The sequence below is a fragment of the Molothrus aeneus genome, chromosome 13 (genome assembly GCF_037042795.1).
Source record: "Molothrus aeneus isolate 106 chromosome 13, BPBGC_Maene_1.0, whole genome shotgun sequence".
Lineage (NCBI taxonomy): Eukaryota > Metazoa > Chordata > Aves > Passeriformes > Icteridae > Molothrus > Molothrus aeneus.
The window spans coordinates 9,355,948-9,373,078 of NC_089658.1; the positions used below are offsets into that span (position 1 = coordinate 9,355,948).

Here is a 17,131-nt window from a genome sequence, read left to right on the forward strand (position 1 = left end):
TTCTTTCTTGTGCAGTTTATGAGATAATACCATTCATTATATTTAATAATAGATCTACTTCTGTTGTATAGATTTTTACTTAAGGATTTGGTAAATCTGTAAATTGACCATGACAGCATACAATTTTTTACTGTCTGCAGACAGAGGCTGTGATCCAGGCCACAGGTACCACAGGAGCTGGCCAGGAGCTCATGGATCCTGGCCATCCCTTCCAGCAGGGAAACTGCAGGTAGGAAGTAGTCACATATCTAGTTCATTGCTAACAGGACACAATAAAAGTTCATAATGCCTCTTCCTGTGACCTGGTGAAAAGAAGTTTTAGCACAGTTTTTTTGGGTTTTTTTTTTTTTTTTGGCAAAGTTTTTCTGCTTTGTCTCACTGCTGAGGTCAGATTTGGATGTCTGCTTTTTATTTATTTTTACTAAATCTCACAGGTGCTTTCACTTTTTGTGAAAGAAAGGTACCTGTCAGGTAAGGACTGGTTGTGTAGGTCTCCAAAGAGATTAATTAAACCTGGGGCACACAGAGGCACCTGAAAACCACCAGTTTTAAAGGAGATGTGACACTTGGTTAGATGAACTCTGTTCTACCAAGGGTCTAAAATGAGCTTCTGGCTGTAAACAGCCTTTGAGGAGAGACAAGAAAATGAGTCCATATGAGCCCAGAATTGCTGCAGGTGCATAAATGCCCTAATTTGAGATACAATTCTGTATCATAATCATCAAAATAGAGTAAAAATGTATTTTTTGGTTGCCTACAACAGAGATGGTAAATGGTGTTTCTTGTGTTCCAGGGGGATTACTCACATAGAAATAATATGCCAAAGATTGGGCCTAGATTAAAAGGATTTTAAGCATAATAGAGAAGCTATCCCCATGTCTCTGTGAATAAACTGGTAGTTTCAACATAGTTCCTGGGATACTCTTGTCATATCATAAAAATTAATGGAGTTTATACTAGCTGCATTTCAGCTGTCAGATTCACCAGGGAAACAGTGATTTGCAAACTGAAGCAGTGCTTGGTCCAGACTGGAGAGTGCTCCTGACCCAGTGTGGGCTCAGATCATGGGTCCCTAAGGGAAATCTCACACTGCAAACTTTGACTGCAAGTTTGGTGTCAATGTACAGGAAAATGGAGTTTTGGGGCTGTCAGTCAGGCACCATTCACAAGGAAAGACTTCATTTCAGAAAGGGAGAGAGGAACCTGCCCAGAACAGTCTGGTTTGGAAGGAAAAGAGAGGAGCCAGTTTTGTGCATTGTCTGCTAGGCAAGGATACCATGAATGAATCAATGGCTTGGCTTTCTGTGAATTCTGAGGAAGGTGGCATTATCACATGAATCTTAGCAAGTTTGGCATGGGTTCTTTTTTTCAAATATGATTCCCAGTAGTATTGTATTCAAAAGAAAGAGCAAGACAGCCAGTATTTCAAAACATCATTTTCAGCTAAAATCACACTCTAGGCAGAGTAAAAGAAAGGATTCAGTAATGAAGAGGAAAATGCAGAGATGGAAGAACTCAAGTTTTCTCAAAAAACCTTCTCTAAAAAGACTCAACTGATGAAAGCTGTCTGTATCAGTTTTGATAACATGGCTCTTGAGGACATCTAAAATCTCATTAAATACATGAGGATCCAGAACAGAAATGTTCAAGAGAAAAACTAGACCAGATTTTTCTAGGATTCTAACAAAATCTTTTTAATTTTCTAAAGAAAAGTTTTAGTTATCTTGATAAAATGGACAGCCATGCTTGTAGGAGGCCTGCTGAAATGTTACTGTTATTATTAATATTGGTAATAATATTATTACTATGGAAAATAATAATTACCAGAAAATCAGGTATTGATCTGAATTAATATTGATGAAGCTAGACATAAAAGTTATACTACTAAGAATAACTTTTTACCCAACATTTTCTAGCACATCAGAAAAAGTTCATTAATCAAATGAAGACTTTAAATTTCAAAACATGATATTACTGCAAAAATAGACCAGAGGCAATTCTCTGTTTGCTGTGTTCTCTGAATGGGAGCTCCCTACCTTTGTAGGCTGCCCATCAGCAGGGTAAGATGCAGCACAAGCACACAGCTCATTTCCCAGCCTGTTCCTACCCAGTATCAGAAACATCATGTTCAGCACTGGCTTTGCTGCTGTAGACAGGTCTGTGAATGACAATTCAGGAATTGTCAAAATCCCCAGTGAAGTAGACAGCTGGAGAGCTTGTCACAAAAAAATCAAATTAAAAGATTTCAATTCACCAAGTCTTTTTTCCCATGTGCTCAAACATCTGGAATACAGAAGAGCTTTCTGTATGTATGTATGTAGCCAGACAAAATGTTGTACAGACTTCTGCCTACTAGAAATTGGTATATCATTTGCTGTCCTTGGATGCCCAAGGGACACACTACAGTCAGGAGCTGACAGGTACCAAGGATCTACACAGATTTATAAAGAAGAGCTTGAAAAATGCTTGAAAATTATGTAACAAAGAAGGAATAATATATAATAAACTGATTCTGTTCTAATTTACATCTGTATACATCTGAGGTAATTTATGGCAATCATAGCAAAATTCTAGATTTGTATTTTGACTAAGTTTGATTAATGCAGCAGACACTGATCTTGCTATAAAGTTCTAACCTTCCTTTTACAAGTTATTAAAAACCCAAAAATTCTACATGTTATTCACCAAGAGATGCTAATGTTATTACTTTTCAAAGGTTTTTTAACTAATTTTCCAGTTTAAAGTACTGATTCACAGAGAATCAGTAATAAAATTGAAAATACAGCACAGTATTCTTTTATGGTGCCTGCACTACCTAGGAGTGCTCTTCACAAAAAAGTATTCTTGTCTGATAAAAGATTCCACAACTAAATTCATTCATAAAATTAAGATTGAACAATTTTCTTGAATCTCTTCTACTTTCTGGAGGGGTCATGACTGCACTAATGAAGGTTAAATAGACTGAGGAATGATTGGTAGAATATCTGTGGGAGACCTCAGAAATGTGTAGCTTATAGAAAAAGCATTATAGCACCTACCACGTCATCTGTCATATCAGGTGAAAAAAATCTTCCTTCAATTCCCCAGGCATTTCAAAGATAATTACTCTAAATACAATGGGTGAAGAATCCTATTAGTTACGAGTCAAGTATTCAAGCTCTTTTTTTTTTCCTCCTTCTGTTTTATAATATTTGGCTGGTTTTTCACCATCACTTCTTAAAATGTACAACTGTGTCGAGTCCTATATTGAAATTACAGCTGAAACTGAAGCCACAGGAACATGTAGGACATGCAGTGCCCCAGGTCAGTTTGCTATGCATGAGCAGGACAGCAGGCAAGGAGCCTTCTTCTGCCAGAGGCTGGTCCAGGCCCCATCTGCATCCTCTGGTGTAAAGATCAGTGCTAGGACTCCCTGAGCAGACAATGGAAAGTAAAAAACTTTGATGTGTCCTTATATTTGTAAAGGACAGATATAAGGACACATTAAAACTTGTCCAGACATGAGCTGAGGAAGGACATGTTGTGTATTGTGAAAATATTTCAGCAAATGTGGAGTCATCCTGTGAGAATTTGAGACTGGGCATGTTGACTGTGTGCAGAGTACAGTTAGCTTAGTAGTGAGATGTCTGCATCTGAAGGAAAAGAATAATTCATGATTGCCATCTCTTTGCAAAGCTGAGTTAAAGGTTAATACCAAAGCTATACATTTTGCTATTTTTGCTGTGGCTGTGAACCTACAAAAATTGCTTTGTGTTAATGGAAAATCCCATGACAGACTAACAAAAGACTTGACTGTGGCTGGAGGAGATTGACTTCTTGCAGAAAAAATGCCTATCAGGGAACCAAACTAAAACATGAGGTTTGCTCATGAAGAAGGGACCCTTGCCTCTGTTGGCATGAAGCTGGTGAAGTGTGAGTACATGGGATGAGCACAAGAAATGCTCATCAGTCCTTGGAACCTGGGATTTTATACACTGTATTTCCACTCTAATGGATATGGTCATTTGTTGTTTAAATGGTTTTGCTGGCCAGGATACATATCTCCCAAATGGGAGAATGCCAAAAAGTGCTTGAATTCAGGTGGACAGAGTCCATGGTTATATGCAGGGTTCAACAGTTTCTCAGCAGTTTTGACATTTCTTCCCAGAAGAGACAGCTGGCTAGGAGTTAGGTCTGAAAGCTCAGAAAGGAGGCAGGTCCAGCTAACTGCATATCCTTAACAGTCTCTTCAGGGACTCTCTGCAGTGTGTGCTCAGCCTGAGTGCAGATCTTCAAGGCCTAAATTCTGTTACACCTGAGATTTTCATCAGATTAAAGAAAACCCAATGTTTCTCTTGCCTGGAGCAATTGTAGACCCAAACTTTTATAAGAGACTGACTGATGATGGTTCTTTTCTCTGTTGGTAGGAAAGTCATAGACATTAAACCGCCATCAACCTTTAGGTCAGTTGGTTAGGGGAGACACACAAAATCAGTCAAAAAGGGCAGCCAAGCAACTTGAAATCACTGGTGCCAAATCAAAATCTTCAAACTCAGATGTTGAGCAAAATAGTCACATTGGAAAGCAGCATGCCTTAGCAGTCATATTAGTAACAAAGTATTCAAGAGGAATCCTATTAAAAATAGGGAATATATTTGTAGCAGAAAATAGAAAGGTAGCAAAATATGAAAAAGTGAAAGTCATACAGCAGTACAAGAGTGAGAGTTTTAAACTCCAGTGCAGTCTTGTTGCTAACATATGGCTGGAGAGCTGGAGCTACTCAAAATGTAAAATCAGACACTCTAGAGACTAAATGTCTAGAAGAGATTCTGATTCTGGATAAATACACCTTTAATCAACTAGAAGAGTTGAGAAATCAAAATCACCAGGCAGTAGTCTGTCTCCATCAGTATGAAGAGCACACTTGGTAGGTGCAATACATCAGATGCCAGGACACAAACACTCACCCAGAGCTGTCAGAGATGACTGGTGTCAGGAAGAGAGGCTGTGCAAGAAAGCCCTTGGAAAAGCCATTAGCAAGCAGGAGGCATTAGCAAGGCAGTCACAGCTCTGTAAGGGCACTTGGACACAGCAGCAAATGGCAGGAGGAGAAAAGACTGTTTTCTGCCCCATTCACTTACATTGGCAAGGAGTTACTGAGGCAAAGGGAACAATCATTAGAAGGGACCACATCCTTAGGTCAAAACAGCTGATTCCTTGATGAACTCAAGTGAGCAGAATCTTCTGCTAAACTTTTGAAGTCTGGCACTTGCAGCTGATCGAATCTACCTGATAACATCTGCATCATTTGTAATACTATTTTCAACAGAGAACAGAATTTGTCAGAAACGTTGAATGCTTTAATTGTACACAGGAGGCTGGCAGGGAAGGGCTGAGGGCTCAGTGTGTCCCAGTTTACTTGCTGCAAATATTTTGAAGCGCATTTCTCCTCGTGGCTTTGAGACACCAAATGCGATCTGTATGAAAAATGCAAACTATTACCTTCCCCTTTCACTGTTCTGAAAGTTGGAGGAATGAGAGGAGCTGTAGGGGAAGCTGTGGCAAGAAGGTGGTGTAGAGGAAGATCATTGGCTTCAGCAGGATGGAAGTTAGACACTTGCTAACGGCTTGGACCCCTAGTCCCAGGTTACAGAGAGAGCACAGAGGCTGTAATCACAAAAGAGAGCACTTCCTTTGAATTTGAGTGCCTTTCATCTCTGTCATCCAACATATTTTCAGTTTCTTCATTAGATGTATATAAAGCTAGTAGTGAAAGGCTCAGTTGCTCTTAAAAGCTTTGCTAAGCAATTCCTCTTTGGAAAAAATAACTTGTGAAGTAAATAAATAAATAAACCTGACAAATGTGTTTTTCCATAACTCTGCAGAACTGCACATCACCTGCTGGCACTTCTGAATTCAGTGTGCTGCATATCTAATTGTTTTTGCTCTCCTGTATTTTGCTTCCCTTTCAAAAGCTTTTTCTACTTCAATTGGTAAAACATCTTGTGGGCAATTCCTCTGCTTGCAGCCTTGCCTGGCACATTGTTTTTCCTTCACAAATATTATAAGGAAATAGAGAATGACTGTCTGGGATGATAGAGGTTCTTTTGTTGCTATTACATGTGGAGAGACTTGTGTTGTAAACCAGCTACCACCTGTTTTCTTCTGAAAATGAAAAAGCAGTTTCTTGGTTTTTATAAAATGCATGAAGCATCTAATTAATTTTGCTTGTATACACTCATTTACATAATAAATCCTTATAGAACCACATACTGAAATCTTAACCAAAATCCTCAGTAACCCATTAAGACTTTGTGTGTGTTTAATAGTATTTTCATGATTTGGAAAGGGAGGGGGTGTACAGTGACCCACTGTGATACTAAAGTCAAGAAATCCTGCAAATCATTGACACTCAGTTTTGGAGTGACACCTCCTTTGTAGCACTGTGCACACCCTCTCAGGTGAACTCTTCTCAAATCTTACAACTTTAGTGTTGGCACCATGGAGTTGTTCTCTTGCAGATGGGTTGGGCACTATTGCTTCCAGCATTTATGCATGTATTTCTCCCAGAGGATTTGGAGTTTGACACACATTGGCCTGTAGAGACTTAAGAGGGTGTACTCCACCTCCAGCTCTGCAAAATCAGTGGGATCTGTTGTAGGAGGTTTAAAGGCTTGTTGACAAATTTTGAAATCTGGAGTTTTCACTCTTCACTCTTTCACTCTGTATCTATCTCAATGGACAAATCATGTTTAAAAATGTTTCTACCTTCTGCTCCATCAAAATATTGCAAACTCTTTCTATACTGTTTCAGGAAAGAATTTGTCATATTAAGAGCTGTAAGCCATTTGTGCCTCAAACACCATTCTGCCTTGATCGAGTAGGTATCAACAATTTAGTTAACAATCAGTCACAAACACAGAAAAAAAAAATGGGAGGAAGGCAGTGTGGCACTCAAGGCCAAGCACAGATAGATGGAGTTTAATCATCTCTGGAGCCTCTCTGGGGACTGTGAAGGATTTTAGAGAAGGCCATATGTGACTGTTAAATTGGCTTCAACAAATCAAAATTATCTGTAGCAAAATTTGATTTTTAAATCTATTTTTTAATCCAAAGCACTCACATTTCAAATAAAACAGGTGGAAAGGAACTGTCATTTTTAGGACAGAAAGCTGGGTTTTTTTGTAGAAAGTAACTGCTTCCTACGTGTTTTTTTCTGAAACTGTTAATCTCCAATTAAAAAGATTGTCAATAATGAAACATAATCCAAATTAAGCCAAATTCTCTTGTTTATTTAAATTCTGAGGTGGTGCAGCATTGTGCTGACCAGGTCTGAGCCTCAAACCTCTTCAAAAAACCATTTTACAAAGAAAGATGAGTTTGGTTCATGTCAAGTGACTCGATTTCATCAGTTCTTTCTCCTTCTTGGGGATAAAAGGACCTGTGGTTTTTAGCTTTTTTAGCTCCAGTGGTTAATTCTAGTTCATCCCCTACTCACTCCCCCTCTGTGAGTTCCCCTGTCTCAATATTCCCTGCAGTGAATGAGGAGTGGCTGAGGGAGCTGGAGGGGCTCAGGGGAGACCTTTTCACTCTCTACACCACCTGAGAGGTGGGGGTTGGTCTCCTTTCCCAAGTTACAAGTGATAGGATGAGAGGAAATGACCTAAAGTTGCACCAGAAGAAGTTCAGATGGGACATTAGGGAAAAGATTCTTCACTGAAAGGGTTGTCAAGCATTTGAACAGGCTGTCCAGGCAAGTGGTGGAGTCACCATCCCTGAAGGTATAAAAATGTCACGTACATGTGGCACTTAGGGACATGGTTCAGTTGTGGACTTGGCAGTGCTGAGTTAATGGATGGACTCAATGATCTCAGAGGTCTTTTCCAACATAAACAACTCTATGATTCTGTGATTCCACCCTAAATTATTTCCAACGAGGTAACTGGTTAATTATGTATTTCTAACCAAACAATTGTACAATTTTAGAGGAGTATTTTTCCCAAAGTGGTCATAAGTTGCAAAGATAGGCAATCACCATTTTGAAGAAAAGATGTTGTCACCATTTAAAGTGGGTACTTAGAGCACATAGTAGCAGTGTCACATTCATCACAACATCTAAGAGACAGGATGCTTAAATGCAGTGAGAAGGCTGTTAATGCAGAAATGTTTTAAAACTGCCATCAGATGTCTTGCAGTCAATACTGGTACTTTACATAAAAATTGCCTGCACTGATGATAAGGTAACTTGTCTGAGCTCGAATCATTGGAGAACAATCAAATATGATAAATGATTGCCAGCTGCTGCCATTTTCAAAGTAGAGACAAAGAGCTGAGATAATACAACTAAGACAATTCACAGGAACTTCAGAGAAGCAACCCCTTCAAGTATTGTGTCATCCCTGACACTCAGTCAATGTAAATGATACCTGATTTTTATAGGCAGTAACAGGCTTATTTCAATACACCCAAAACCATCTCTCTGTATTTAGTAGACGCTATCTATATTAAAAAACAGCATTATATATCTAACTTGTCCATAATTATTATTTAGAATGCTTATTATTGAGACTGCCAAAAAATGTTATCATCAGACCATCTGTAGTGAGCAATTGCGGTTGTTGGTGACTGTATTCATGGTCAAGGGGGCAGAGCACTGTTACAAAATAATGTCTGACTGAACTTCAGATTCAGTGCATTAGCAGAGTGGGTGCATAAACCAAAGGATAATTTTTATTTTATAATAAAAAGTTGCTATAAATATTGTATGCTTTTATATTCAGGAAATTTCCATGAGCTTACATGCAGCAGGGCAAAAATATACCTAATTTTTTTCAATAAGAAAGGAAACACCTGTTTGGGGACCAATTAAGAACTTCATAGAACTATCAGTCCTAATTACTAAATAGCTACAGGATTCTCATTTAAGCAAAATCAACCATACTTGAAAACTAAACTTAGAATGTAAATGATGCAATCATTCATAATTCATTCTGCCAAGTGCACAAAAGCAGAGCCTGCAGTAGGCTGTTTTTAAATCTTTTGTACAGATTAATACAGCCAATACTAGATTTAAAAAAGCTGTTAAGGAGAAACAGATCTTCGAAGGGCACTATTTTTTTATCCAACATTTTATTACTAATCTTAAGCTTGAAAACATCTGCTTTAGAAGAAATACTTAGCAGAAAAGGTAAAGTTACAAACAGTCTCTGTTTGAGAAGAGTAATCTACATTTTCTGCTCAACAGAAATATTAGCTGCTCATTAAAGAATGTTGTATGGCCATTTGCAAGATTCAGACGTGCTTGTAACTGTTCAGTTAAATCTTAAATCTGGCAGTAGATAATGTCTACTGTCCATACATTAGTGGAATCAATGATCCGAGGTAATCCAAGGATAATTTCTCAGGCAAGCTAACTGAGGGCAAGACCTCAAGATCTCAGGTGCAGCTACAGCTCTCCTGGGGACAAAGAGAACACTTTAAATATCCATCCTTGATTTGCAGGTCTCAGCCCTTTTGCAGGCTAGAACAACCACACAAATTAGTTGTCCAAGCTCAGGTTACTGCTGCTGTTACCTTTATCAAAGGAAACTCACTAGAGCAGGTGAATATCAGCTCATATTACATGGCATTTTTATGTGAAATCACTTTCTGCATGTAAATAAATACTACCCTATGCACACACAGATATTATCCCCACAGAAAGTTGGTCACTTACTACAACATATTCCAAAGCAATAAATTATAGTTGTTTAGACAATAACAACAATAACAATAAAATAAAAAATATATGTTTATAGTGTTATTCACTTACCAAAGTGCAGATTTAGCTGAAGCTGAGGAGTCCAGTCTATGGTATTTCTTTTTACCTGTACAAAATTCTTTCTAAGCTACTATTAATCCTATGAGTACCTTGGGAAAGAAATTACACAATAAATTATATTTATGAAATTTAGTTTGTAATTGCTTGAACTAATTGTGAGATCCTCTTTGCCATCACATTCTTTATGAATTATTGTGGAGAGAAAAAACTGAGCCTACTCATTAGTCACAAATTCTTTGCTGATGTTGTAAATATATATAAATATAATGTATTCCTGTACCTATAATAATTTTATAGTCCACCTCTGTGATCTATCACTTCAGAAAATATTATTAAATTCCCTGTGCCTTAACCTTTGTTTGACAAAAAATATAACACTCTTTCAAAATCACTTTCCACAGCCATTCCTAGCAATCGAACACTATTCAATATAACCTCTCCCTAATTTCTGTCTTAGTCTACAGGACATACAGTTTCATGAAACCAATAAAATTCCTGTGGATTTGCACTATCTCACCACTGGGACTCTGTTTCTCCTGTGGGACAGTGTCCAAGCAGGAGTCAATGGGATCCATGTGAGTATAGCACTCACAGGGATGGCTGGGTACACACTATCCTGAACAACCTCTGCACCATTAAAGCTGATTTAGGAGCTTCTGTTAACTCTTGTTTACTCCTGATTGTTCAGCTTCAGTCTGTAATATCATGTATTGCTTCCCTCTTTTTTATTCTCTCTGGTAAATCACATTAAATTGGGCTTTAGTTGAAGATAGATGGGAAGAAAGGAAGTTTGAAATTGCAGCAAACCATGGATTCTTGTCCCTCTTGTCATACTGAATACCTGTATTTTCACTCAAGCTTTTACTTGAGTTGAGGTTTGTGGAGAGTTGAATTCCCTAGAGGGTGTGCTGAGATTTTTAATTTAATGCTCATTACTTCAAGAAACACGATGCATTTGCATTTACAGGGCAGGAAAATAAATGTTCAAATTGAACTTAATCCTATATTTTGAAAATGTGCAATTTATTTGAACTTTCTTACTGGTCACTTTGGATTTCATTAAAGAATGATGGCATGAAAAAATAGGAAACCACAGTATTCTTTCATAATTTGAAAATATAACATTACAGGTAATCGAATATAATTGTCCGGAGATTTAAGGAAGTGTTTCTACTGACAATAATTTATCTAACAAGTAAGAAAACCCCATTGTACACTCAGAAGGGTTAAAGGTGAGGAAGTGGGAATATAAATTATGCTATGCAATCAAATTCTTGACATAATTGCATTTGTCTTTGTGTTCTGTGTGCAAAAACCACATTAAAACATGTTCTAAGAGTAGTATTTACTTTAAAGAAATCTTTCTGCACGTGCATTAGGAAACATGAAAGAAACTATGTAAAAGTTCAAGCCTTCAGCATGTTTAACCATTTATGAGTAGTTTATGAATATTTTATTAACTGTTACTTGAAAGAACAACAGAAGTGCTGCTTGCCAATTCAGAGAAAATAAGTGATCTTTAGTTTAATGATTTAACACATATAAGCTTTATGAAATGTGCTTGTTGCTATGGTACACATGCATTTCTCTGACAGAATAGATGCACATGTAACAGGATGCACATAGCATTCTTTTGCGTGAAGAATTTCATTCCTTTTGGATCATTTTGACTCTGACTTTTTTCTTCTATAGGCTTTGTTTCCTCCCTTCACCCTTTTTTACTGAATAGTATTCTTTGCTCTAGGAAAAAATGCGTCCAGCAATTGAATCATCCCCTTTCTGAAAGTGAACAACCTTGTGATGCACTATTTGAAAGTATCTGTTGCCTTTACCATAGTTGAACTGTGACATATTTTGAAAGATTCTGAAAAAATATTACTATTTCTGCCAGTGGAAAGTGTTTCATGTGTGCAAGAGCTGTACTGAAAATTGAGCTCAAATTCCTACTATACAGGGTATTTTTACTCTTTGTATATCAAACACTATAAAATATAACCTCTCCCTAATTTCTATCTTATTCTACAGGATATACACTTTCATGAACCATTCATAATAATAATAATTAACTGTGAAATAGTGGTTGTTATTTTGACTATGATCGTTTCAAAATGTCAGGTCAGTATAACAGAATGTGCTGTTTGTGTAGATTCTGAAACAAATTCTCAGTAAAGGAGGCACAACTGAAACATCAAATAATTTGTATGATTAAAATCTGATTGGAATCAAAGAGATATAATGTTGATAGGAAACTCATAGAGAATAACATGTAATAGGATATTTAAATGTAGAGACAACTCAGAAGAGAAGAAGCTGGGGATATAATAGATGAATATGTTAGCTAGGACATGGAATTATGAAGAATGATATTTGAGACACTGAAATGGCAAGTGTAGATAGAAAGTTCAAGTGAATGTGTCTATTTCCTGAAGAAGTAATGAGGGAAGGCATATTTAAATTATAGGCCTAAGGAATCTGCCATTCCCACTTAAAAGTATGGAGATCCTAAGAGTTTCTGCTTAGAGATGAGATTGTCTGTGGGACAGTCTGTTTCCTGGTTAAAGCAGAGGTTTTGTTTGGTTTGTACTACTATAAAGACAAAAATATAGGCAGTGCAAAAACAAGGTCAGCTAAGGTTTGCAGGAAAAAGATCATGTCAAAAAACCCATGCAGTGTAAAATAGGTACAGTACCACCAAAAGAAGTCCAGGTAGAAGGACAAAGACTAATTCAGTGCATCTCCACTAAAGAGAAAGATAATAGAAATGCATATCGGTGATGAGTCATGAGGCAAAACTAAGGACTTCATATACCACTGTAATAACCATCCAAAAAAAAAAAAAGTGAGAATTCCAAGGAATAAGAGGATATCTGCCATATGACTTGAATTGCTTCACAAGCTCTTGATTTAAATGCTCTGCAGGAAAAAAAGGCTGCTATATTTGCAATTGAGTTATTAGATCACAAACCAATTCAATTTCAGCTGAATCATGGGACCAGATGCAATATGAGCCTCAGAAATATTGATAATATTACAAATATTACACTAGAGAAATGTAGCTGAGAGCTGGTGATGCACAGTATATGTACTGTGAGTCCTGTAAGCAAAAATAAGCTGTTAATAAGAAATCTGTGAAATAAACAACATTATCTCTCAGCATCTGTAACAGCTGACAGGCAGAAATACCTTACTGAGCAACAGTGTAGCATAAAGAGCAATTTGCCCAACAGGGCCATCAAAAGTACTTCAAACTGAAATATCGAGGACAGCAGCATTGATAGAGATCCTCCTCTTCCAGCAGGCCTAGGAAAACAATTGAAGAAGAAACAGGTATATCTCCAAAGGGGGTGTTACATGTCAGAGCAGCACAGCATGGATCTGCCCCCAACAGGACTGACAAAGTCTTTTGGTAAACTAGACTTGGGCATTGGCTCAGGAACTCTTAATGGTGAAGAACAACATTTCTCACAAACAACCTCTGAGAGTTCTTGCCAGCTTTGCCAACATTCAGGAGTGACTATATTGTGGTAAATTTTACAAGCTCTCCTGTTATCTGACAAAGTCTTCTTCATCTTGTGGTAAGCACCTCCAAAGCCAAGTAACTATGGATGCTTCCAGGAAGCATTCTAGTTTACACCAAACTTGGTATAAACTGAACGAGGCATTAAGATCAGAGCAGATAGTAGCTTTTATTTTAGGAAATTGAAAGGGCAAGGATAAAGTAATGCAGTGCTATGACATCAAATTAGAGTGACTGTTGACTAAGAAAAGGGAGAACACAAGGCTGAGTGGAGAAAAGCTGATAATAAGCTTCCTTACTTTGGACAATTTCTTTGTGCATCCAAACCTTAAGAAAGCTACCAGGAGAAGTTATCACCACTAGAGTCAAAACCACCTTAACCTTCTCGGCTTAGTTCCCTTTCTGGTTAGTGATTCACACCCACATTCCCATATCTGGGACCAGTGTTCTCACCAGGCTGCAAAGCAGGGTTCCTCCTGCCTTGCTGGCTGGAGCACTGTTGAGGTCCATGTGGAAATAAATATTGGCTGAGAAGTATAAGCAGGACTTTATTCTCCTGGCTCTTACCTGAGAGGAGATATGATCTAATTCCTCCTTTAGTTAATGTTATTTGTACATATTGAAAAATTATTGGCAGAAAAATAATCTTCTTTTCTCTTTCCTGGCTCCCCCAAATAACTTAACAACTTAGTAGATGACAATGAGAGTTGAAATTCACTCAGGCAGAGAACGAGATCTGAATCTCCTTCATACTTCAAAATTTACCTAGCCTTTAAGGTACTAGAAAAGGGAAGACTGATGAAAATTTGTGAATCTTTTCCTGAAAAGACACCAAAAAACTATTCAGCAAAGATAATCCAAATCTGTTAAGTATTTGAGGGGACTAAGTGAAACTGCATCTTTGTTGAATTTAGTGCATGGGAAAAAAAATCACCCACCATTTACCTACAATTTGGTTTAAAGGGAACTAAGCATAAATTCCAGGCAATTTAATATCTGATTTTATAAGACAGACAAATGCTCGCAACTTGAAGCAGACATTGCCAAGAAGAAGCAAGAGACGGAGAGCATTCTCTTTTCCAGTAACGAATGTTCAACTGAGATCATGCGTGGGACAGAAAGGGAAGTGCAAAGAGTGCAGTGATTGACAGTGAATAGAGATTTCTGCCCCATGTGGTCACAGTGTAATTGTACAAAGGAGACTGCACGATACAAATACACAGGCTGACCTGGCTCCAGGACATCCACACAAGTATTGTAACCAGAAAACGGGAAGGTGCTACTGTCTGCCAAAGTGCCCTGTTCAGACAGTGTTGCACTGCAGTGAAATGGGATGATTTCCTGCCAAACGGGCATTTCGGTGTAAGAAATCTGACCGCGGTACCCTCAATGCCTTCTGCAGAGTCAGTGGGAAAGGCAGCCAAGAGCTGGGTGGTGATGGCAGGATGGACAGAAAAGGATCCCTGTGGCAGTGCTGGACCGTCACAGCACACAGAGGTCTGTAAGAGCCTGAGCCGGCGCTGCTGTGCTCCGAACAGGATTGTCTGTCTGTCTGTCTGTCTGTTCTTCAGCGCCTGACGGCCCCGCCAGCCCACCCGGCCATTCCAGCACTGCCCTCCTCCACAGGGCAGGGCACGCAGTGAGGGGGAAACGTCATGGATCGAGATAAAACCAAGATGATCACTGACCAGTTACTGCTATAGGCAAAACTTGATTTGGGATAAATTTATTTAATTCGACGCCAATTTAAAATAGAGCGGAACAAAGTTAAAAACACGCCGTCTCCCGCCATCACCACCTTTCCCCTCCGCGGAGCCTTCTCTGCCTCGCCCTGATCCTTCTATCTCCCGTGCCCCGAGCTTCCGTGAGGGGCTCAGGCCTGCCCTGGAGGGCCGCTGGGCTCCAGCCGGGGCTGGCCGAGTGCAGCCGGGACAGCCCCGCTCGCCTCACGGCCGCCCCGCTCCTGGAGAGGGGCACCCGGGACGGAGCAGGGTGCGCAGGATAGCCGGACAAGGTGAGCACAGCCGGGGCAGGGCCGAGAGGTGCCAGGGTTCGTGGGGGAGCCGGGCTCCTTCCCACTCGGCAGCCACCGGAGCACTGCCACGAGGTCAGTCCTCCTGGCTGGGTCTGGTTCATGGTCACAGTGACAATGGAATTAGGTACAGTTGCAAAATAATGGCCGACAGTGAGTCCACTCCCAAAAGCAAAGACAGAACAGGCACCTGAGTGCTTCAGCTCCCTCGGAAAAGTAGGAAGAAATGGGGTTTGGAAACGTGAAAAACGCCACCAAGAATCAAAGCAGTAAAAAAGCTGAGGGCAAACCCCCCGCACAAGTAATCCGCCAGTGTCAGACCGGCCCAGCACACGGGTTTTCAGGCTGAGAAGGGCAGCGGGACGGGCTGTCCCTCAGGTGGGCTCTGGGCAGGCAGGGCTCAGGAGAAGAACAAGTGACAAAGGCTGTGGCACTGGACCTGCACCTGCCACTGATAGAAAAGGAAGGAAAGAGGGTTTCAGAGAAGATATCAAAGTCAGCTCCCTTGCTTATGGCTGTAAGCCAAGCTGCTGTTGCAGAATCCGAAAAACAAAATTTGCACTACAGGACTGTGAGCAATAAAAACCCCAAAAACCAAAAAAACACCAGTATATAATAGTGTCCTCATCCTCACACAAGTATCATTTTCCCCTGTAGCAAACCTACTACTTATTTGTAGAGGAACCTGTACCTGGAGAAGGGTATGATGTTTTCCTTAATAGATTATGCATGAAGATAAACTGCAAAATAGTTTCTCATCTATGTGCTTTAGTTTCCACTATTTCCAAAGAGAATATGTGTTTTCTGAACTCTGGACTAACCAGATTATTTTTATTTTTCAGTAAAAATGAGAGTGAAGCATTCAGATTAGACATTCACTTGCAACTCCACGAATGTTGGTCTTTAATAAACAATAGCAAAAAACCCAAGCCAAACCAAAACAAAAGCTAAAACTCAGAGGCTGCAAAGAAACGAGCTTATTTTTTATTTTTTAAATTCAAAGCCAGCTATCTCTGGTGTTGGCTGATGGAGTGTTCTGAGAAGTTAGCGATGCAAAATCTGCAACGACACAAACCCAAACTGAAAAGAAAGGCTTCCGTTTCATATTAAAGTCAAAAACTGGGGCTTTTGTTGGAGGACTTGGAGCCCGTCGGGAGTGACCCTGAGCTGTCTGCTCTAACTGTGCTGCAGGTGTTAACGAGGAGCGGAGGCGCTCTCCGAGTGGCGGTGCTTCGGTCGGACGGGACCCGGCAGTCCCCGGGAGCCGGGTGAGCCCAGGGAGTCAGCCCGTGTGCCGGGGGAAAGTACTCCGGGGTAGAGCAGGAAAACTGGAAGAGTTACTGTGCAGAGGACGGTCTCTGCCTGCCACCTTTCCCCGCAGCTGAGTCAAGTGCCTTCTGCATTGATCGCTGAGGAGCGCTCGCAGCGCGGCTGGGGCCGGCCGGGAGGTGGCTGGGGCAGCCGCAGGGTTGCTCAGACGCGGCCGCGCACCCTCCAGGGATACGGGAGAGTATCCCGGGGCAGCGGGGCCGCCTCACGGCTGCGGGGACAGCGCGGGGAGGCGCGGCAGGGCCGCGGGCAGGTGCGCGGGGCGGGCGGGGCCGCGGACAATGGGCGGGGGCGGGCGCAGGTGCGGGGCGGGGCGGCGGGGCGGGCCGGGGCGCGGAGCGGGGCGGGGCGGGCCGGGCTCCAGCCGCGCCGCCGAGTCCGCCGCGCCGCCAGCCGCGCCCGGAGCCGCGCAGTGCCCGCCGGCCGCCGCCGCACCCGCGTAAGTCCGTCCCGC

At 40.6% G+C, this 17,131-nt stretch overlaps 1 protein-coding gene across 8 annotated transcripts in view; it reads left to right on the plus strand.

The window, feature by feature from the left end:
• The first annotated feature begins 211 nt into the window (after positions 1–211).
• SEMA6D (semaphorin 6D) overlaps positions 212–17,131 on the plus strand; it is a 225,955-nt gene continuing 209,035 nt past the window's right edge. For 3 of the 8 annotated variants that reach the window (XM_066559187.1, XM_066559185.1, XM_066559192.1), the window contains exon 1: positions 17,060–17,116. The gene's annotated coding sequence lies outside the window, so the exon portion shown is untranslated. Of the gene's footprint in view, positions 230–17,059; positions 17,117–17,131 lie in introns of those variants that run through there. The other 5 variants (XM_066559193.1, XM_066559194.1, XM_066559195.1 and 2 more) reach the window with 3 other exon arrangements.